The 22,396-nt window shown below is 43.4% G+C and overlaps 1 pseudogene; it reads left to right on the forward strand.

Moving 5' to 3' along the window:
- The first annotated feature begins 13,854 nt into the window (after positions 1-13,854).
- Positions 13,855-15,904, forward strand: LOC123389043 (annotated as a pseudogene).
- Positions 15,905-22,396: the final 6,492 nt, after the last annotated feature.

Raw genomic sequence — 22,396 nt, forward strand, 5'->3', positions numbered from 1 at the left:
CCCAAGAGACCATCACCTGCCACGTTGTCTGGCTTGCAGCATGTGCCCCTCCCCGGGTTTGGGGCCATCCCTTCCAGCACAGCTGCTTTACTGCATCCTCCGGCCCGACTTCACGGTCACGGCTCTCGTGTCCATGGCTGCTTCTGGAAATGTCTTCTCTCCCACCCTCTTCACCTCCACCCCTTCCTCGCGCACCAGTTTAAACAGCGCTGACCGCATGGAACTCTCCCGAAGTCAGCTGGGGCTCACAGCTTGTAGAACCTACCTGTGGACTGTCCTTTGTCCGCACTGCCTATGCCTCTGGCTTCCCGGAGCTCAGGGGAGGAACCCTTTGACCGCATCTCATTCATCACGCAGACGCGGAGCACCTCTCTGTGCCAGGCTCCGACACCGTCGCTAGGGGGCGTCGGTGAGCACAACGGACTGAGGTTCCTGCCCCCGCAGCGGCTAGTCTAGGAAACCTGGCGGTCAGCCTTCCACCAACAGGAGGTAATGTGGAGTGTTTTAGAAGGTGATCGGTGGCCTGGAAAGAAAGAAAAATTAGAACAGAGTAAAGGAGATGAGAGTGCCCTAAGGCAGTGCCTGGTTTCCAGTACATGTTTGTTTTTATTTCCATTTTAATTGGTGTTTTCTTTTGGTTTTGGGTGTTTTGTTTTTTTTTTTGTTTTGTTTTGTTTTAATTAGAAAAATGGCACTTGTTCCTTAGGCAGACATCACTCATTGCAGACCCAGGAGCCTCTGCACGCCCTCCCAGGGCCCCAGGAGAACCTGCACTGTGAGAGTATATCAAAGGAGCAGTGTGGGCCCAGGAGGTTTCCTCGAGACAGGGGATCCGGGGTGGAGTGGAAAGTCCCTGCAGGCTCCTGTGGCTCAGTGGGCTGCCTGTCCTGTGAAAGCCTGAACAGGTAAACTGTGGCTCAGCAGTCAGGGAGCCACCAAAGGGCCACCTGCCTGCTCTTTTATATCTGAAGGGACTTTCTGTGTTTTGGTGACACCTGGCAGTCCTTTCTCACCTTGAGTCGATCTGAACAGAGAGCCTGGAGCTTTCCTCTTACAATCATCAGCACCTGTGGCGTCGACTTCTCTGAAGAGAGACATGTGGATCTTCACAAGGATATCAGGTGCCAGTTATACTCGGTGTCACTGTGGGGCACACAGGATTTGCGTGGACTAGCAACCAGACGGCTCCTTCTGTACTGCATAACTTGTAAGTGCATCTCAGAGATCCCCAAGTGTTGGTGGACATCCCCCACGCCTTGGTAGGCACACTATTCCTGAGTCTGTTTCCCAGGCCCTCGCCAACTTGTGGTACCCGTGGGATCACACCAAGAGTAATGATGAGACTGTCACTGTACTAGCCCCAGCACGGTCCCCTCCTAAGGTTTTAACCACTCCTTCAAGCGCATCCCTGAGGATACCTCAATTGACATAATGAATAGACCTTTATCATCCTTCATCCCAGGGTTGTTCTCTGCTGTCCTCAAAGCCTCACCACTGATGCTTCCTTGGGGTCCTCACTCTTGTATTCTGATCATCCAGCTTTGGAGGTGCTGGGGCAGTCTGCATTCCCTGGGCCTCATGGGGCAGCAGACATCCCCTCCTTCCTTACTGCTGGGACAGGCCTCTCCAGAATGGTCCCTGGAAGCCACTTCTTCAGTGTCGCTCTGTAGTCACTTTCCCCAGGGCTCAGACCCGAGTCACTGGGCACCGGACCCTGGTATCCCTTTTCCCCACCCTGGTCTTGCTCAAGGACCCATGCCCCAAATCTCCTCTCATTCAAGCAGAACATCCCCTTAGTGATGCTTTCTGGAGGCTCTTGCTCATAGCTCATCACACAGGTCTGGGGAAGTGTCTAGAACCAGAACACGGTTCTCATTCTGTATGTGTGTGCATGCATGTGCACCCGCATGTGTGTGTGTGTGTGTGTACACGTGTATGTGCTGTACACCAGTGTCCCTTGTTTGGTAAACTGTCAGAGTGCCTTTCTGTGGATCAGTGCCACCCAATAATTTATAATCATTTTCACAATTAACAGAAAGTAATAATCTCCAATAAGAATTTGGCTCTTGATGCTGAAGCCGGGTCACGGATGCCTCCCTGGCTAGGCTTCTCTGGGACGGTGTTTAACATGGGTTCTAGAACTTGGAGTCCTGGGGCTTTTTTTTTTTTTTTTTTTTCATTTTTACTTTTTACCTCTTCACCTTAATCCCTATTATGGGCTGAATTGTATCTGCCCCCCTCCCTATATCATACCTCAGAATGTGACTGTATTTGGACATAAGTTGGTTATTAAAAAGGTAATTAAGTAGAAATGAGGTCATCTTGGGAGAGGGGGGCTCTCATCCAATCTAACTGGCATCCTTGGAAGAGGAGGAAATTTAGACATAGATGCATCCACAGGAAGGGAAAGTGACATCCACAAACCAACAAGAGATGCCTCAGGAGGAACCAAGCCTGTTGACCCTTAACTGTAGACTTCCTGCTTCCAGAACGTTGAGAAGGTCCATTTTCAGTGTTTAAACCACCTAGTCTGTTGGTACTTGTGATGGCAATCCTAAGAAAGCTTATACAGTCCCTTTAAAATCTTTTGTCTGAATTTTAATCAATGAAAAAATAATTACTTTTAATCTTAAAAAAACAAAAGTTCTATAGGTATCTTGAGAAAAGACACAGACTCCTTTACTCAAAATTAAGGGATTTATTCTTAATTGCTTTTGACTTCAAACCTTTAGATGCCTTCATGTCTCTCCTTATTGAGTATTAATCCCATTGTCTATTTGATCTTCTACTCTTTTTTTTTTAAAGATTTTATTTATTTATTTGACAGAGAGAAATATTACAAGTACACTGAGAGGCAGGCAGAGAGAGAGAGAAGGAAGCAGGCTCCCTGCTGAGCAGAGAGCCTGATGCGGGACTGATCCCAGGACCCTGAGATCATGACCTGAGCCAAAGGCAGCGGCCTAACCCACTGAGCCACCCAGGCGCCCCTGATCTTCTACTCTTATCAAGACAAACCCCATATCTGATCTTGCTTTTGTTCAAAAGAAGTAGATAAGCTCCACTTTGCAGAAGAGGAAGCTGAAGGCAGGGGGCTCTTGGGGCTCCTCCTGTCTCACCTGTCAGAGAGGAACTCTAGCTAGAATATATTCCAAGCTTTTCACCAGACCCTGACTGCTGCTGCCCTCAGCAGCCATCTGAATGTGAGAAGTGGACAGTCAGGATCCCAGGCATTGAGCACATAGCAAAAGCTGGGCCTTGTGCCTGGCATAGAATATTGCCATTAAGATTGGCTTTACTTTTGACCACATACTCTTATGGATGATTCTACCCACCACACTTTTGTTCAGATGAAACAACAAATTTCCAGGGTTTTTTTTGTTTGTTTGTTTTTTAAAATACCATGGGGAAATCAGCGCAGTGTAGTCATAAGAGAATTAAACTGGGATTTAGATCTAGGTTCAGATTCTGACTGTCATGTTCTCATTGTGGGACCACAGACAAGTCCTTTATTTCTCTGGCCCTTGTTTTTTTTTTTTTTTTTTTTTTTTTTTTTTTTTAATCTGGCACATGGGAGTGTTGGATTCGATAATATTTTTTTTTAAGATTTTATTTATTTATTTATTTGACAGAGAGAGAGAGAGAGATCACAAGTAGGCAGAGAGGCAGGCAGAGAGAGAAGGAAGCAGGCTCCCCGCTGAGCAGAGAGCCCGATGCGGGACTCGATCCCAGGACCCTGAGATCATGACCCAAGCCGAAGGCAGCAGCTTAACCCACTGAGCCACCCAGGCGCCCCTGGATTCGATAATTTTTAAAAAGTTCTTCCAGCTCTCTAATGCCAGAATTCTAAGAATTTTGATAGGAAATGCTTGTGGGTTCTTAGCTTCTCTAGCCTCTGCTTCTTCTCAGTTGTCATGCAGTTAAAGCGAGTTTTACTTTCTACTGACAGCCATCTCTCAGTTATCCACGGGGAAGAAGGGACGCTTGGTGTTCACAAGAGCTTCTCTAGCCTGAGGCCAAGGTGCTAATTCCTAGGGCAGGAAGGGGCCTCTGGGCTTCAGTGCTGCCCATTCTAACCAGTGAGGTGGCAGGGAGATTGGCTGGGCCTCAGCAGTCCTGGGCCTCCTTCGAGGGCTCCTGGCTCTGAGCATCTGTGTTTCTTGAGCCAAGCATTATGGGTATAGCTAGTGGGCAACTGACATCCTGGGGCCCAATGGATGAAAATGGCACGATCCATTAGATTGAAACCCCACACACCTGGAGCTTACTGTTGTTTCCCTTCTGGCATTTCTGTTACTGCTGCTCATTTTGGATCCCAGGGTCCTTGAGGGAAGGGACTGTGGCTCACATTCATGCTCTGTATCCCTAAGGGCTCAGTTAGTGCCGCTGAATGAGGAAGTTGCCGCAACATTCAAATACCCTCCAAGGAAGAGCGCCTGCTGTGACTGTTCAGTGCTATTCTAAACTGGACTCCTCACCAGCTGATGGATCTCATATTTAGGAGGGGAAATAAATGACGCTTAATTACCGTGTCCTTTTCCAGGTGGCTGGGATTACATGACCCTGAAGAAAGCCAACACGTAATGAGCTTCAGAAGGACCTCCTCGCTACCTAAAGTAGGGCAAAATGTAAACAGCAATAGGCCCGAAAGGGGTGGCCTCCATTCAGAGGTGGTGTGAAGGCCACTGCAAGGTGCAGGTGAGCTCAACTCCCCTGCCCGGGGCTGCTGATTATCCCGGAAGGTGCTGAGTGTGACGGGGGTTTTTCAGGAGTTGGAGGTTTCTATGGCAGAGCCCATTGGGGTGGCTGTGCTGCCCAGCTGGGGCTCAGGCTACGTCTTCACAGACACCACAACTTGAAACGTTGTCTGGCCTGTCTGTTTAATCAAATAACCAGGTTTTAAGAGCTGAATAACTGGTTGTTTCACTAATCAGAAAATCAATGGTCTTTAACTATAGAAATGGGCTTTATCCCTTAGCTGCCAGTTTGAAGAGGATTTATTCCTTCTTTGTTCCTTGGCCCTTTTTGGCATCTCAAGCTTAAACATCAGTCTAGCTTCTGCATGGGGTGTCGATTGGTTAAGCATCTGCCCTGGGCTCAGGTCATGATCCCAGCATCCCTGAGCCCTGCATCAGAGTTCCTGCTCAGCAAGGAGTATGCTCTCCCCTCCCCCTGCTCTGATGCTCTCACTCTCTCTGTCTTTCTCTCATTCACTCCCTCTCAAATAAATAAAATAAAATAGAAAAATCTAGCCTCTGCTTGAGAGAGGGGCTGCATCCTTATTCCAGACATAAGCCTAAAGCCCCGTGGGCCGGTGGAGCCCCCCTGCTGAGACGAGGCATGGGGCTCCAGAGAGCAGAGAGCGTTTTCAGAGAGAAGGGAGAATGAGCAGAAGGGCATGAGGTTGTGTGTGGGTAGCGTGTGTGTGTGGAATGGGTTAGAGCACAAATTTGTGTGGGCTCAAGATGTATTCAAGCTCAAGAAGGGTTTAGATGAATTTCCAGATCACTAGCTAGAGGGGGGACGTGAAGGATGCTGATAGCATCCATCCTTCTAGGCTAGAGCTTGAATTCCCACTTCTCTCCAACCAGTCCCATTTCCAGAATATGGTACCACTGTCCCCTCTACCTCACTTCCTTTGGACAGACTTTCCTGGACATGATCCAGCTCTGCATCAGGACCCCATCACCTCCAACCTGGATCTCCGAAGCCCTGTCCAATCTTGCTCCCTCAAACAGAGAATCTCACTTCCTGCCCAGAGTCTGACTGTAGTTTTGTTGTGCCCCATTTGGGGCTTGATTTATGGTGGTAAACCCCTGCTCCCTTCGTGCCTCCCAAGATGCATCTCCTTCCTGCGTCCCCCAGCTCAGCTCCATGTACCTCACTCCAGACAAGCCCTCAGCCTCGGGGTGAAGAATGGGTTCGCATCAGAGGGTAGGGGCCATGCCTGTGTTGGTCACTTGAAACCCAGTATCTGTCAAAAAGCAACATCTGCACACATTTGTTGTATAAAGGGATACCATTTGCCTTATGGGAGCTATTTCTGAAAGTCTTGAACAGAATACTCAACTGGATTACTCTTGGTGTAACTCAGAAAATTATGTATGTAACCCAGCTCCCTCACTACACAAGTAAGGTAGTTTTCCGCTACTGCCAGCATTTACCAAACACTGTTTTTTTTTTTTTTAAGATTTTATTTATTTATTTGACAGACAGAAATCACAAGTAGGCAGAGAGGCAGGCAGAGAGAGAGGAGGTAGCAGGCTCCCCGCTGAGCAGAAAGCCCCATGCAGGGCTTGATCCCAGGACTCTGGGATCATGACCTGAGCTGAAGGCAGAGGCTTTAAACCACTGACATACCCAGGTGCCCCACCTGGGTTTCTTTCTGTGGTTTCCTCTGCTCAGAGAGTTGGCTCCTCTTAGCATGCCATTCTCCTTAGCTTGGCAGCAAGACCCTCCAAAGCCTGCCTCTCTTCCTTTCTCAGTACTCGGCTACACAACCATTCACCCAGTTAGCCTGCCCTTCTACCTATCTCTGAGCATGCAAGCTCATTCCTACTTCTGCATTTCTGTTCATCCTCCCAGTCACTTCCCATGAGCCACCTCTTACCCATAATGCCAATGTGCTGTCCAATGGTAACTTTGTCTATGGATCCTCCTTGAGCATTCAACTCACAGTATCTCTGTCCATCCATGAACATATGAGACTGACAACCTCTGCCATTCATGAGATGCTGCAGTTTTATGACATCATGGATGATTAACTCCCATGTGTGGAACTCCTGTCCATATGGACTAGACTGTAAGTCCTCACGCTGCTTCATCCTGACCCGCCCCCCAAATATGCCTATAGGGGTGCAAATTTTGCTTTCAAAAAGCTGGTTGAATGAATGAAGGGCCAAGACTTCTTCTCCTTCTCTGGACACACTGACCAAGGCCTCCAAGGGCTGCTAGAAGGGAGAAGTAGAGAGATGTCCTCTGCCTGCATGTCTTGGGAGCAATGCAAGGTGGTGGTGTGCCAGGGACTATCCCAGGCTGAGGAGGGTGAAGGCAGCTCACAGGCAATCTGGGACAGCTCCCTCTGAGTGCCTAAGCAGGCTACACAGGCTGGGGACATGCTTGGATGCCTGAGGAAGAGACTAGTGCCCCCAAGGACGGGCTCTGGAACCCAGTCATTTGGAATGCATGCTGTAGATGTGGCAGCCACTGGGGCTCTTTTCCATAAGAATCAGTGAGTCATAGTTTAGAGTATTGTGTTAAATGCAGATTTGTCCTTCAACTCCAAAAACACGATCTGTTGCTTTTGTATCAAACCAGCTGGCTTCACAGTATCCAAGGACAGCATATTTTCCAGGAATGAGTCTTTAAATCTCTTTTGGCAAATGACCTTAACTGGCATTTCTCCATCAGATGTGCCTTATCATGCACAGCAAAATTGATTTTCCCCTAAGAAGTTGGTGTATAAGTAACTATCATGTAGTGACAGTACATGTGATGTGTCATGATACGCCTTGTCATTGTCATTAGTGTGTTCACTCTCTTGGTTACTAAAAATTGGTAAGGCTCAGGCTTAGTCTTGAAATATTTCTAGTAGATCACGGACTTTTTCTTCTCCCTGAGATTGTAACAAAGATCTAGTTGTCCTCCAGTATCCAGTCTCCTCCTTTTACTCGGTAACAGGACTCTTGATTTTTAGCTGCACACAATACTTCTTGGAATACCTAACACATTTCTAGCCCCCTTTGGACATAGGTGTGCTCATGTGACTAAATTCTGGCAATCAGTTCTATGCAACTGATGAATCACTGAATTCTACCTCTGAAACTAATAATACAGTTTACTCACTAATAATAAAGTTAATTAAATTGAATTTGAATAAATTTTAAAAATAAAATTTAATTTAAATTTCAATAGGCAATGTGGCTACCATATGGATAGCACAGTTCTCACCAAAATGTTGTCTATTCTTCTCTCCTCCCCTTATCCTCATGGGGAGATCTAGAAAACTCCTGCACATTATGGATGATGAATTTAAATATCATTGTCTCACTATAGCTTTCTGTCCCCTCATCCTCACCCCATGAGAATTAATTACTCCCTCAGCTGTGTTCCTCTAGCACTGTATGCATGACTATATCTATCACACAGCACAAGACTTTCTTCCTTCCTCCCTGGCATCTTATTTTTCCAACATTCTAACTGCACAGTACTAATTGCATTTCTCTAGGTGAGCCATGCCCTCTTGCCTCGGGGCTTTTGCATACACCGTTGCCTCTGCCAAAAGCACTCTTCCTTACCCATATCCCCTGGCCACGTAGTGCCTTAAGATTTCAACTTATCAAAGCTTATTTCAGGAAGATTTCTCTTATGCCATCCCATGTCCAAAGACTAAATTAGGGGCTCTCCTTTCTGAGTACTCCCATAGTTTTTTATGTCTATACATTATACTTCTCTCTATCTTACTTGCGTGTGTAGCCTGTTTCCCTCTCTGTACTTCAAATCTTTTTGAAGACAAGGATCTATTGTTATTCAAACAACTATTACAGTTCCTGGCACAGAGTAATACAGCCTGACTATGACCAAAATACTCTCCTTGGGATGCAGTGGGGAGAGGTGGGAATAGGTCAGGGCTGCTGTCCGTGGTCCTGACATAGTGCTGCTGGAAATTGCACCATGTCCAAACCCTGGGGCAAAGCAGAAACCAAGTTACCAGGTATCTTATGGGGAACGGAGAGAGGCTATAAGGTATAAATAATAGGAGAATGACAAAAATGGAGGGAGAGAAAGAGAGAGAGATGCACTCCTACGGAAAAAAGAAATTGCTGTCATATCCAAATCATTTGGTGTTAACTGAAAGAAACCACAACCCAAAATTTACTAGTGAACCCCTGGAGGAGAGTAAGGATTGTATGTGCAAGTGTCAACTTGAACAAACACATCCACACAGACCGGCAATGCCAGCTAGGCAGAAATAGAAAGACTGAAGTGAGATTCTCAGCTGTTCTTAAGTGCTGATAGTTTGTCTATGTTTTTACTTTCTCCTTAAAATATCTCTTCTTCACACTGACCAAAACAATTTAGAATTTATATCTCTTATGCTTCAAAATTTTGTAATTTATTTTATGTGGGTGTTTTGCTTTTTGTTTTGAGGGTTTTGTTTTTGTTGTTGTTGTTGTTGTCAATTTTATTATGTCATTGATAATTCAAGAGGAATCAAATTCTCGTACTCTCAGAAGTTTTTCTTCTTTTTTCTCAACCTTTCTTAAATTCACAACACTTTCTCTCTACTCCTTCCCCTATCACTCTTAGCTGATGGCCTCACTTCTTATTTCACTAAGTTGAAAACAATAAAAAAAAAAACTTCCTTATCATTCCAATTAAAAAAAAAGTACCAATATAAATGTCTTTATATCCTTTCTTCCTCCTCAGTGGAAGATTGTCCACATGACTACTAAAGACCAAATCCTTCACCTATGCTCCAGGGCCCATTTCCTCCCATTTGTTTAAAGATTTTGCTCCAGGAGTTACATTCTCCCTGCATTGAATATTTTCCCATCTAATAGAAACCTCCCCTAGCCTATATCCTATAGTGACTGTCCCAGTTTCTCTGTTCTCTTTTATAGCAAACTTGAAAAGGGTAGCTATGTTTTCTGTCTCCATTCTCTCTTTGACCCACTCCTGCCAGGGTTTTGCCTTACCACCCTACAAACATTACTTTTTAGAGATCACTGATGATCTCCACATTGCAAATTCAGGGATCAGTTTTCATTCCTCTTCTTTCTTGATGCTTCATCCCTCACTTGAGGCAATTGATCAATCCTGCCTCCTCGAAACACTTTATTCATTTGGTTTTATTTGTTCTTTTTCCTGGCCTTCCTTCTACCTCCCTGGTTATGCCTTCTTAGTCTTCTCTATTGGATCCTCCCCTTCTTACAAACCTTTAAAAGTAGGTTGCATCTTTGGTTGTTTTCTCTTTTCTCTATATATTCACTCCCTTGTGATTTCATCCAGTTCCATGGCTTTAAATACCATCTACATGAGGGCACTTGCCAAATTTAATTCTCTATCCCCCACTTCTCTCCTCAACAAAAGACACCACTCCTGACATTTCCAGTCACGTGACAGAAGTATGGGATGGCCCCCAATCCATTTTTCTAGGATAGTTCTGATTTATGATTGTTAAGTATTAATAGCACGTCTTCCATTTAAAATTGTTCCAGTTTGGACAATATATTGTTTGGCCACTTGCATTAATTTCCCATGGCGGCTATAACAAATTACAACTAACTTAGTGGCTTAAAACAACACAAATTTATTATTTTACAGTTCTGGAGGTCAGAAGTCTGCAGTGAGTCTCAATGAGCTAAATTCAAGATGTCAGAAGGCTGAATTCTTTTCTGGAGGCTGTAGGGAGAATCCTTTTTGTTGACTCTTCCAGCTTCAACAGGCTGCCCACACTCTTGGCCCATGACCCCTTCCATCTTCAAAGCCATCGGTGATTGGCTGGTCTTTTCACATCATATAATTCTGACACTGATTCTGCCTTCCCCTTTCTCATTTGACTCCCATAATCATATTGGATCCGACCATATAATCCAAGATAGTCCTATTCTAAGATCAGCTGATTAGCAGCTTTAATTTCATTTTCAACCTTAATTTTCCCTGGCCATATTAAAAAGCATATTCACAGGTTCTGGAGATTAGGATGTAGGCATCTGTAGGGGGTCACTATTCTGCCTACCTTGTCATCCAATAGGCTTCCCAAATTTAGCATGCCCCAAAATTGACTTTTGGCTTTCCCCAAATCTTCTCCTTCTGCAGCTTCCTATCTCAGTAAATTATGTACCATTCATTCAGCTGCTCAAGCCAAAAGACTCGTGTGCATTCTCAAACCTCTCTTGCTCTTAAACTACATATCTAATCAACACATACTGTAAGCTCTTCATTTACCTTTAAAACATGTATTCAAACATATTTCATCCCCCTCCAACCCATTACCATCTACTCCAAAGCACTGTCTCTCTCATTTAGACTATTGCTAGGCCCTATGTGGTCTCCAGCTTCTGTTTTGCCTACTCCATTTTCTGCCCCAGTTTATCTTCCACAAGGCAGCCAGAGAGATCATCTTAAAACATAAATTGCATTATGGTCACTCATCTACTCAACCGAGCTAATGATTTCTCATTACTTGGAATAAAAGGCCAAAGTCTTCACCATGGCCTGCAAAGCCTTTCCGAATGTGGTCCATGGCACCCTGTTCTACCTCATCTGTTACTTTGGCTCTAGGACACTGTAAATATGGTATCTCCTACCTCTTTTCTTCCTGTGACTCTAGGAAAAATGTTTAGGTGATTGCTGGGCTAGCAAACCAGAGCTAGGATAGTGCTATTATCAAAGGGGAACATATGGAATTATTTTGTTCTCTGCTTATATTTAGATATTTTCATAACCAAGAAGAAAACGTTTCTGAAGCTTAGATCCTTTCTCTAGGCTTTGTGAAATAAACCACCAGTGACCCAGTAGGATCAGTTCTGTGCCAGAGTTTTGGAGGGTATTAAAGCATGACAATAACTAGGTTTAATAATAGCCTTTGCACTAGACCTTGGGGGATTTCTGGCAGCCTCAATTACTCCAGTTCTTACTTTCTTTTGCCCTGTATTATCTTTAGTTGCCCTTGAATGCAGAGAGACTGGAAATTTTCAGCTGGAAATTTTCAATTTCTTATTTCAAACTTGCCACAAAAAATGTCCACCTCTCCCACCATATATTCTGTATACATGTACAGATATTCTGTAGATGATATAGACTCTGCTTCATCTCATGTGATTCTGTTTGCTTAATTATTGTTTTCTCCTCTTAATTGCTCACAGTAATCTAACTCTACTGTGCTTGCTAATGAGCACAGCTTAGACGTTCCACATATAACGAGCTTCAAGAGTCGTTCTCTCATTATCGTCACTAAATGTTCCCATATATATTCTCACTTGACATGTATGAAAGCAAAAATAATAAAAACTATAAAATTCTATGGTGATCTGAGGAAGTGTAATGTTCATAAGTAGAAAGTTGTGGCTTTAGCTTATACTTATAAAATGCTAGCTTTGAAAGAACCTGGAAAAATCATTTAGTTAGCCCCTTTGTTTTAATATGAGGAAACTGAGGTTCAGAGACATGGCATGCCTTTGCTGGAGTCACACAGTGACAAACCCAGCCAGCTCCTGGTCCTGTAAGATTTCCACTGTGGAGCCTTTGTCCTTAAGAACACATTGCTTCTCCTGTTACTTAAATTGAGTTTCTGCAAATAAATGGACTAGCATGTCCCCTGGGTTGTTATTTATAACTGAAAACTTGAAAACAATCTAGGTAGCTAACATTAAGAAAACCAAAAAATAAAAGGTGATATACTTAGGTAATATTATCTAAATATTATATAATTATATATTGCATATTATAATTATATAATATTACACAAATATTAAAAATCATTTTTAGAGACACTTAACTGGGTCAGTCAGTAGAGCATGGAACTCTGATCTCAGGGTTATGAGTTTGAGTCCGATGTTGGGTGTAGAGATTGCTTCAAAATAAAATCTTAAAAAAATTATTTTTAGAAAATATCTAGTGACCTTTTGAGACCTCACAATATAATGTTGAATGGAAACACGTCAGGCTACCAAACTGAATATAGTGTGGTAGCAATTATGTTTTATCTATGTGGTAAGAGTAGGACACATCAAAAAGAGAGCTTTTGAGATGACAGGACGGCAAATTACTTTCGTTCCCTTTTAAAAACTTTTCTGTTTTACAGATTTTCTACAATTTGCATGTATTCATTAAATTTATAATTAGAACAAAATTGCAATTTTTTAAGAGAAAAAGATATGATCAAGACTTAATAACTTGAAAGAGATTTTTTTTCTTGGACTGAGGGGGCAATTGCAGAGGATTATGAAGAAATTTATAGAAAGAAGAGCTGTTTTCACAACTGCTGTTGAATTATTAAGTGGCAAAATTTGGGCCAAGTAAAGAAGACAAGTCAGCACCTGATGCTGTTATATTTCTTCCAGTGTCTTCTTTCTCCAAACAATATTTGCTGAGGGTCAGAGGCCATTTCTATGAGCATGCATTGTTGTGTATGTTGGCAGCACTAATGAGGTGAAATGTAACTTTTCTTTTTACATATGTGTGTGTGTATAAGTGACTGTTTGTGTTCACAAGGCTGGTTCTACCAGTCCTCTAGCGATGTGACACTGGGTAGCTAACTTAAGGCTCTGTTTTCTCATCTTTTAAATATAAGATCATGAAAGTTTCTGAGCTTTAGAAATAATGTTTTGATTGTTTGCCTCTCCCAGGGTGAGTCAGATAACTTCTGCCACAAAGCTTTGTGGAGAATCATATTATACTCTAAGCTGTGGGCAGAGTCAAAATAAGAGATACAGGCAAAGCTTTGAGTTGAGGCAAAATCCTAGTTAACAAGTCAGAGAGCCAGGTCCAAAGGCTTTACCTATCCCAGAAAAAGGACTAGATCCTGCCAGAGAGTAGCAGAGTGATCCTGAAGGAACTGTAAGTTGAGGGTGCCTGGGTGGTTCAGTGGGATGAGCCTCAGCCTTCAGCTCAGATTATGATCTCAGGGTCCTAGGATGATCTCAGGGTCCTGGGATCGAGCCCCACATCGGGCTCTCTGCTCAGCAGGGATCCTGCTTCCTCCCTCTCTCTCTCTGCCTGCCTCTATGCCTACTTGTGATCTCTCTCTGTCAAAGAAATAAATAAATAAACTTTTAAAAAGGAACTATAAGTTGAGAGAGGGTAAGAAGGTAGTCCTGGGGGCGCGGCCGTCCGGGTCTCCGAGCGAGCGCAGGTGCGCCGGCCAGACCCAGCGGAGGCAGCGTCCGGGCACTCACGAGGAAATGGAGGGCGAGGCGCTGTTCAGAGCTAGGGAACAGTGTGGGCTGAGTTTCGCCCCGAGAGGGGAGAGCGAGGAAGGAGAAGCTCTGACGGCCGGAGAGGAGAAAGGGAGGATCGCGAGCTAGAGCAACCCGACGGCCATGGAGGCCGAAGAGACGATGGAATGCCTTCAGGAGGTCCCGGAACATCATAAAATGATCCCGGACCGATTGAATGAACAGCGAGAGCAGGATCGGTTTACTGACATCGCCCTGATTGTCGACGGACACCATTTTAAGGCCCACAAGGCTGTTTTGGCTGCTTGCAGTAAGTTCTTCTACAAATTCTTTCAGGAGTTTACTCAGGAACCTTTGGTGGAGATAGAAGGTGTTAGTAAAATGGCCTTCCGTCATTTAATTGAGTTCACATATACAGCAAGGAGAAGAAGAAGCCAATGATGTATGGAAAGCAGCAGAGTTCCTACAAATGCTAGAAGCTATCAAAGCCCTTGAAGTCAGGAACAAAGAAAACTCCGCTCCATTAGAGGAAAAATACCACAGGAAAAAGCGAGGCAAAAAAAAAAGAAAGAAAGAAAGATTGCAGAAACTTCAAATGTTATCACTGAGTCATTGCCCTCTGCAGAATCAGAACCTGTTGAAATTGAGGTGGAGATTGCCGAAGGCACAATCGAAGTGGAAGATGAAGGCATCGGAACGTTGGAGGAAGTGGCTTCTGCTAAGCAATCCATAAAGTACATTCAGAGCACAGGGTCCTCTGATGATTCCGCCCTGGCACTGTTGGCAGATATTACCAGCAAGTACCGGCAAGGTGATAGAGAAGGGCAGATAAAAGAAGAAGATGGTTGTGCATCTGACCCCACAAGCAAACAGGAACATATGAAATCACACTCCACTGAGAGTTTCAAGTGTGAAATATGCAATAAAAGGTATCTTCGGGAGAGTGCATGGAAACAGCACCTCAACTGTTACCACCTCGAAGAAGGTGGAGTCAGTAAGAAGCAAAGAACTGGGGAAAAAATTCACATATGTCAATACTGTGAGAAACAGTTTGACCACTTTGGACATTTTAAAGAGCATCTTCAAAAACATACAGGTGAAAAACCTTTTGAATGTCCAAATTGTCATGAATGATTTGCTAGAAATAGCACCCTCAAATGTCATCTGACTACATGCCAGACTGGAGTAGGGACAAAAAAGGGAAGAAAGAAGCTTCATGAATGTCAGCTCTGTAACTGTGTTTAACAGCTGGGACCAGTTCGAAGATCATTTGGTAATACACACTGGAGATAAACCCAACCATTGTACTTTATGTGACTTGTGGTTTATGCAAGGAAATGAATTAAGGAGGCATCTCAGTGATACTCACAATATCTCAGAGCGTCTAGTAACTGAAGAAGTTCTTTCAGTAGAAACACGTGTGCAGACTGAACCTGTGACGTCAATGACTATTATAGAACAAGTTGGGAAGGTGCATGTGTTACCATTGCTTCAGGTTCAGGTGGATTCAGCACAAGTGACTGTGGAACAGGTCCATCCTGATCTGCTCCAGGACAGCCAAGTGCATGATTCACATATGAGCGATCTTCCAGAGCAGGTCCAGGTGAGTTATCTAGAAGTGGGTCGAATTCAGACTGAAGAAGGTATTGAAGTACACGTGGAGGAGCTGCACATCAAGCAGGTAAATCAGATGCCAGTAGAAGTACAGACTGAACTTCTAGAAGCCTACTTGGATCAAGTGACCCCTGAAATCATGAACCAGGAGGAGAGAGAGCCCACCCAAGCAGATTGTGCTGAGGCTGCCAGGGAAGATCACGAAGATGCTGATGGTTTAGAGACCAAATAAACAGTGGATTCCCAAGCTGAAAGGGCAGGGAATGAGAACAGAACACCTATGCCTGTTTTAGAATAAAATAACAAATGAATATATTTTTAAATTTATGTTTTGGGTTTTTGAACTGATGTTGGGCAGTGTGACTGTCCTTGGGCTAACAGACAAGTGGACCAAAGTTAAGTCTTTCCTGTTGTGAACTGTTTCTGTTGAAACAGATTTCCCCCCCACTTAATGCCACAGAGGAGATATCTTTCCCATAAGTGAATGGGAAGCTTTGAGAAGTGTTATTTCTGGAAACTTAAATGGATTATATTCTTACTATATAGTTGGGTACGAATATCTATTTTCATTGTGATGAGGGTTCTCCCTTCTCTCTTTCCCAGGTCACGCCCTTTCTCAGACTTTTTCCATATTGTAAAATCAAGCGTAAAATCATTAGAATACAAATTTATGTATTCTAATGCATGTTAGAAAATTGAATATATAGGAAACACAAGGCTGCATGAAGAGAAGTACATTGTTACTGTGCAGTTAAATTTTTGGCTTCTGGCTTGCTTTAGTTTGAACAACCTTCTTGTCTTTACTGATAGTCACGGAATTCATCTCTGCAACAGGAACAGAGTGGTGGTGGCAAAATTTCTAGAATGTAAAAAACAAAAAACCACACCCATGTGCCTTTTCAAAACCAACAAAACTTCTATAAAGTGTCTCTGGTTCTTTCAAAGTTTGTGTTGTAAGGAGCAATGTAGGTGATGCTGTAGTAGTTTATGTTTTTGCTTATAATGGCAACTACCAATTCTTTTTCTTGGTAACTTAAGTTAGGTTGGGAAGTTTCATTTAATGGCAACTGAAGGGCCATTTCCAATTGGGAAAATTCATTTATATCTGTGGTAAACTTTTTTTTTTTTTATGAAAAATTGCACTAATATTTTACCACCAGATGAAAAAAAGATGAGCATCATTTAAAAATTAATGTATTTAAAATAAAGTACAGAGAAAAACATGTATATAATATATCAGGCTTTGTTTTGAATGAATCTTTTCTCCCCGATCCTTAATGTAAAGATCTTATGCTATAACTTTTAAAGCCATACAAATAAGAGTGCTAAACTGTGGACTTAAAAGTAGGTGTGTAAATATTTTTAATCAGTATTACTTGGAAAATAAAATATAACAACCACATAAAATAAACCAATATGCTATTTTCTTTACCTGTTAAATATTGGGAGATACTTACATTTTTAAAGTAAAGCTTAAAATTATGTGTTAAAAAAAAAAAAAAAAAAGAAGAAGGTGGTCCTGGGACAAGGGCCTAATTTCTGTTTTTGCTTGTACCCTTATTTATCTATCTGTCTGATTATCTATCTATCTACAACTTTGGAAAATTCCAAACCTATGTTAAATAGAAAGAAAGATGTAACAAACCCTTATATATCCATTACCAAGCTTCAACAAAATGAATGTTTCATCTATCATCCCACCCATTCCCCCTCCCTGGATAATGTTGAAATAATAATTCTATTACTACATCTGTAGATACTTTGGTATGTATCTCTTAAAGATACAGACTTTTATTTAATATGACCACAGATTATCAGAACTAAAAAGTTAGTGATTTCTGTTAAAGGTGCAGTTTGAAGACTTGTCCCACAGAGAAGTGAGTGGAAGGGTCTGATACACTTGAACAGTCAAAGGAGCACCCTGGGATCCCAGGCCCATTAGTCTGACATCACTCCTTCCCCTGGCACTGCGGAGTGGACAGCTTTGAGAACCACTTGGGTCACCATCCACTGGGTAGGAAGTTGGCAGATTCGGTACAGAGCTTTGCACTATATAGGTACTAAAGACCAAAGTCAGGACTCGGACTCTGGAAGAGTCCTTCAAATAGACCCCAAACAGGGAGGTCCCTTTGCTGGTCAGGGAGGCATCTATGCAGAGATACGTGGAGGTAGGAGAGCACAGGATGGGAAGCCCAAGACCCCCATCTCCATCTGACCTCAGATCAGCCACTTACCTTCAGATGCATCATTTGCAAAGTGAGGACAGCATTGGTCTTTGCATGAATTAAATGAAATTCGGTATGGGATAACACCTAACACATACTGGGCATTGAATACATTTTAGCTGATATAATCTAAATATATCTGCCAAACTGAAAGACTAACATGCTGAGAAACTGACAAGATACCATTTTTCAAGAATTTTGGAAAAATGGATTTGTCATATTTCTGCATATTAGTGTATGTTAATTTACATAAATTATTTTGTGTTCTCCCAATGACCTAATTCTAAGCCCATGGATTAAGCTAACCTCTCGCAAACTAATTCCAGTCCAGGATTCACAATCACTGCACTAGGTGGGACAAAGGCACTCTTCAATAAAGGGGGGGCATCTAAGGGATTATTCTTCCGAGCATGATATAGCCAGAGGTAAGGAGACCAACTGACAAGTGTCCCAGATCCTAGGCACATTAAGTGGCCCCGAGACTGGGATTCAAATGTACATATCTTTCTTTTACTGTTCTCTCTTGAGAAAATGAGACTCAGAAACATTTTGAAGTGTGATTCATAGTGACTCCATCTGCATAAAATCAGGGCTCGGAGCTTTAGTCTTACAGGGGAACTGTTATGTGACGTGACATTATTGGCTATGATTCACCACTGCATATCAAAGAGGAAAGATGGGTAGTGAGAGGCCCCCTATCTAGGGGTTAGGGAGGTGTGAGTGAGCACCAGGGGAAAGGATGAGGATGGCTTGTCAGGGCAGCAATGCGGAGGCAGCCGGCTGATGCAGACTGAGGTCCTGGAAGGTGAATTTTTCCTTTGCTAAAACAGAGCTGAGTTCAGCTGGGACAAACAATAGCCTTGAATGTACCCGAGTTTCTTTCCCTTTTAGCTGTCCCTGGCAGAGGCAACCCACCTGGCAGCAGTAGTAGGATTTTCTGGATTTTTAGCCAAACTTCCTGCTTCCCAGGAGGACCATTCTCTGCTCCCCCAGGGTAATGGGCTGTGAGTTTTGCCTGATGAAACTGCTTTTGTTTCCCAGCTCACCAAAATCTGGCTCTTGACACAGAACCCGACACTGTCCACCATCAGCTATAAAAACAGGAATGAAATGTTTGCTTGGCACTTGTCAGCCCAGAATTGTGACTGAATGAATTTCGGTAATCCTCCGTTGTCATGGAGATGTGGAAATAGAAGGCTCCAGATGGGGTGTACACAGGCAAAACCACAAAGACGGGGTAGTGTGAACTGATGGTTTCCTCTGGCTCCTCTGACATTAAAACTCAAGCTCAAGAAAGCTCCTGCTCCACATAAATCACTTACCACTCTGCTCACCAGCCCGAATACGCCCATCCCCAAACTATCATAAATCTTTTTTCCCTCTTTCCCTCCACTCTCACTTTCATTTTCCCCAAACACACTCTTTTGCATTTGACTGCCTTTAATAAATGTGTTTTTTTTTTTTTTTAATATGGGATGCCAATTCCCTGAGAACTGCAGCTCTCTGATATTAAAGGGGCCCTTGATTCACCCTAACCTTTTTTTTTACCTTTTTTTTTTATATTTATTATCTTTTTTTTTATAAACATATATTTTTATCCCCAGGAGTACAGGTCTGTGAATCACCAGGTTTACACACTTCACAGCACTCACCAAAGCACATACCCTTCCCAATGTCCATAATACCACCCCCTTCTCCCAAACCCCCTCCCCCCAGCAACCCTCAGTTTGTTTTGTGAGATTAAGAGTCACTTATGGTTTGTCTCCCTCACAATCCCATCTTCTTTCATTTATGCCCCCATGTTGCATCACCACTTCCTCATATCAGGGATATCATATGATAGTTGTCTTTCTCCACTTGACTTATTTCGCTAAGCATGATACGCTCTAGTTCCATCCATGTTGTCGCAAATGGCAAGATTTCATTTCTTTTGATGGCTGCATAGTATTCCATTGTGTATATATACCACATCTTCTTGATCCATTCATCTGTTGATGGACATCTAGGTTCTTTCCATAGTTTGGCTATTGTGGACATTGCTGCTATAAACATTCGAGTACACGTGCCCCTTTGGATCACTACGTTTGTATCTTTAGGGTAAATACCCAATAGTGCAATTGCTGGGTCATAGGGCAGTTCTATTTTCAACATTTTGAGGAACCTCCATGCTGTTTTCCAGAGAGGTTGCACCAGCTTGCATTCCCACCAACACTGTAGGAGGGTTCCCCTTTCTCCGCATCCTCGCCAGGAGGGTTCCCTTGTTTTTTAGCCATTCTGACTCCTCGATATCGCATGTGTTTTCATTTGTATTTCCTGACTTGCACTTTTTTTTTTTTTTTTTTTGATTTTAGCCATTCTGACTATTTGTGTGACAGAGAGGTGATATCAGGCAGAGAGAGAGTTTTGCTTTGCAAAGAGCCCGATGCGGGGCTCGATCCCAAGACACTGTGATCATGACCTGAGCCGAAGCAGCGGCTTTTGAGCCACCCAGGCGCCCCATGGAGCACTTTTTCATGTGTCTGTTGGCCATCTGGATGTCTTCTTTGCAGAAATGTCTGTTCATGTCCTCTGCCCATTTCTTGATTGGATTATTTGTTCTTTGGGTGTTGAGTTTGCTAAGTTCTTTATAGATTCTGGACACTAGTCCTTTATCTGATATGTCGTTTGCAAATATCTTCTCCCATTCTGTCAGTTGTCTTTTGATTTTGTTAACTGTTTCCTTTGCTGTGCAAAAGCTTTTGATCTTGATGAAATCCCAATAGTTCATTTTTGCCCTTGCTTCCCTTGCCTTTTGCGTTGTTCCTAGGAAGATGTTGCTGCGGCTGAGGTCGAAGAGGTTGCTGCCTGTGTTCTCCTCAAGGATTTTGATGGATTCCTTTCACCCTAACCTTTTCTTAAGCAAGGGATGAAATAGGAATTTCAAGCTCCTGCACAGAAGTGCTCTCTCTGGACAACTGAGATAGTGACTGTAAAAATATATTCCTGGGAGTGAGTGTGGGTTAGAGAACTCTGTCTTGGAAAAAGAGGGAACCATTTATTACCTCTTTTGCTTCCAAAGGGCAGTGGTATCGTAGGATACCAGGAGAAAAGTAGCAGCTCTTGAGTGTTCTGGCTGAGACTGAACCAGGGAACTGGAAGATAGTCTATAGACAAATACTAAAGTCTAAATAAAGCCAGAAATGCCCACTGGAGATGACCTGGGGGAAATGATCTTGGGTGAAGTTGGGGAGGTGCCCGTGTTCATCACAGGTAGATAAACTGACAAGCGGGAAAACAATGATAGAAAATGGGCTCTCTGGTTCTTAATCTCAAGCCCAACTGAATTTAAATGCAGCTTTGCACTTGTCAGCTATAGAGGGTCACAGGGACAAACTTGAAAGCCAAGGCACAGGCTGGTGGGTTTATCGTGACATTCCCACCTCTCACTCTTTGTGTTTCTGCTTCAATGAGACCGCTCCTGATGCTGTAAGTTACATAAGAAGAAAATATGCCAGCCCACAAAGGAGCTCGCAGTTTAGTGGGGTCGTATAGACAATCCATAACCTGGAAGGTTGGAAAGAGAACAGGGAAATGTTGAGGGTGGTTTGTGTTGCTATCCTCTGCGTCCACACTCATCTTGGCTTTTGGGTTTAGTCTCTGCCCTGGAATCGGCCCTTCCTTGGGAGGGATTCTTTGTCTTTCTATCAGGACACCCACTTCCTGGAAGTTTCAGGTGATCCTCAGCAACCACTTTAGGGGACTCCCTGTTCCCTGCTTACCCACTAGCACTGTTCCATCTGTGATCTGTGACACCAGCCTCCCATTCTCACACTGACCTCCTCCTTCTAGCCCTTTTACTTTTTTGCTCCTGATACCTTCTTCTCCCATGTCATCACTCCATGTGGTCCCTGGACAAGTCCTGTTCTCTGAGTCGTCAGCTGCCCCACGGTTTCAGGTCCTTCCCTATCCACCCGGAGCCCGCATTCATTATTCCCTCCATTCGAACCTTCCTGTGGCTTGAGATGCCTCTCCTTTCTAGTTTTCTCATGTGCACGTGTTGAAAGTACTCTTTAAAGGTTTCTCTTCCTTTGTTTATCTTTGTCTATCTAGTCTATCAAGCTTTCCTTTGGCCCTTTACTTGTCTTCCTCCGTACACTCTCAAGGTGACCTTCTAGATAAGACTTGCATTCTGACACTCCTGAGTCCTTGATTCTCCTCTGCTAACTTGTCTGTAATCGGGACCTATGACCTATTTTGTATTGTCTCCTAAAGGCCCATGTAAAACCCCCACTGATTCATAGGCCTGGGATTGGATGGAGGGAAGCGAAAGAGGTCTCTCAATTATTGGGTCGTTAATGACCTGAGCTTCTGTTGCTTTGTGGTTTTTATTAGCCACGCTCATTTGATATACGTCACCACTGGTTAGTGGATCCCATTTTAATTCCACCTTTTTTAACAACCACATCCAAGAAAGCAATGAGAAACCTAAAACTTGCATCAGAACATGTCTCCACTCTTCTGGAATACTGACCTTACACCATATGCTACGATAAACAGATTGGCCATGTTCACTGCTCTTTCCTACTGGTGATAAGGGGAACTGACATGGGCTTGGCAAAGCCCCCCAGATTAACTAAAAGGAATCACAATCAAACATGCTATGTCTGAGACCAAAGAGGA

Source organism: Mustela putorius, unplaced genomic scaffold, assembly GCF_011764305.1.
Source record: "Mustela putorius furo isolate JIRA1106 unplaced genomic scaffold, ASM1176430v1.1 tig00003942_pilon_pilon_pilon, whole genome shotgun sequence".
NCBI lineage: Eukaryota > Metazoa > Chordata > Mammalia > Carnivora > Mustelidae > Mustela > Mustela putorius.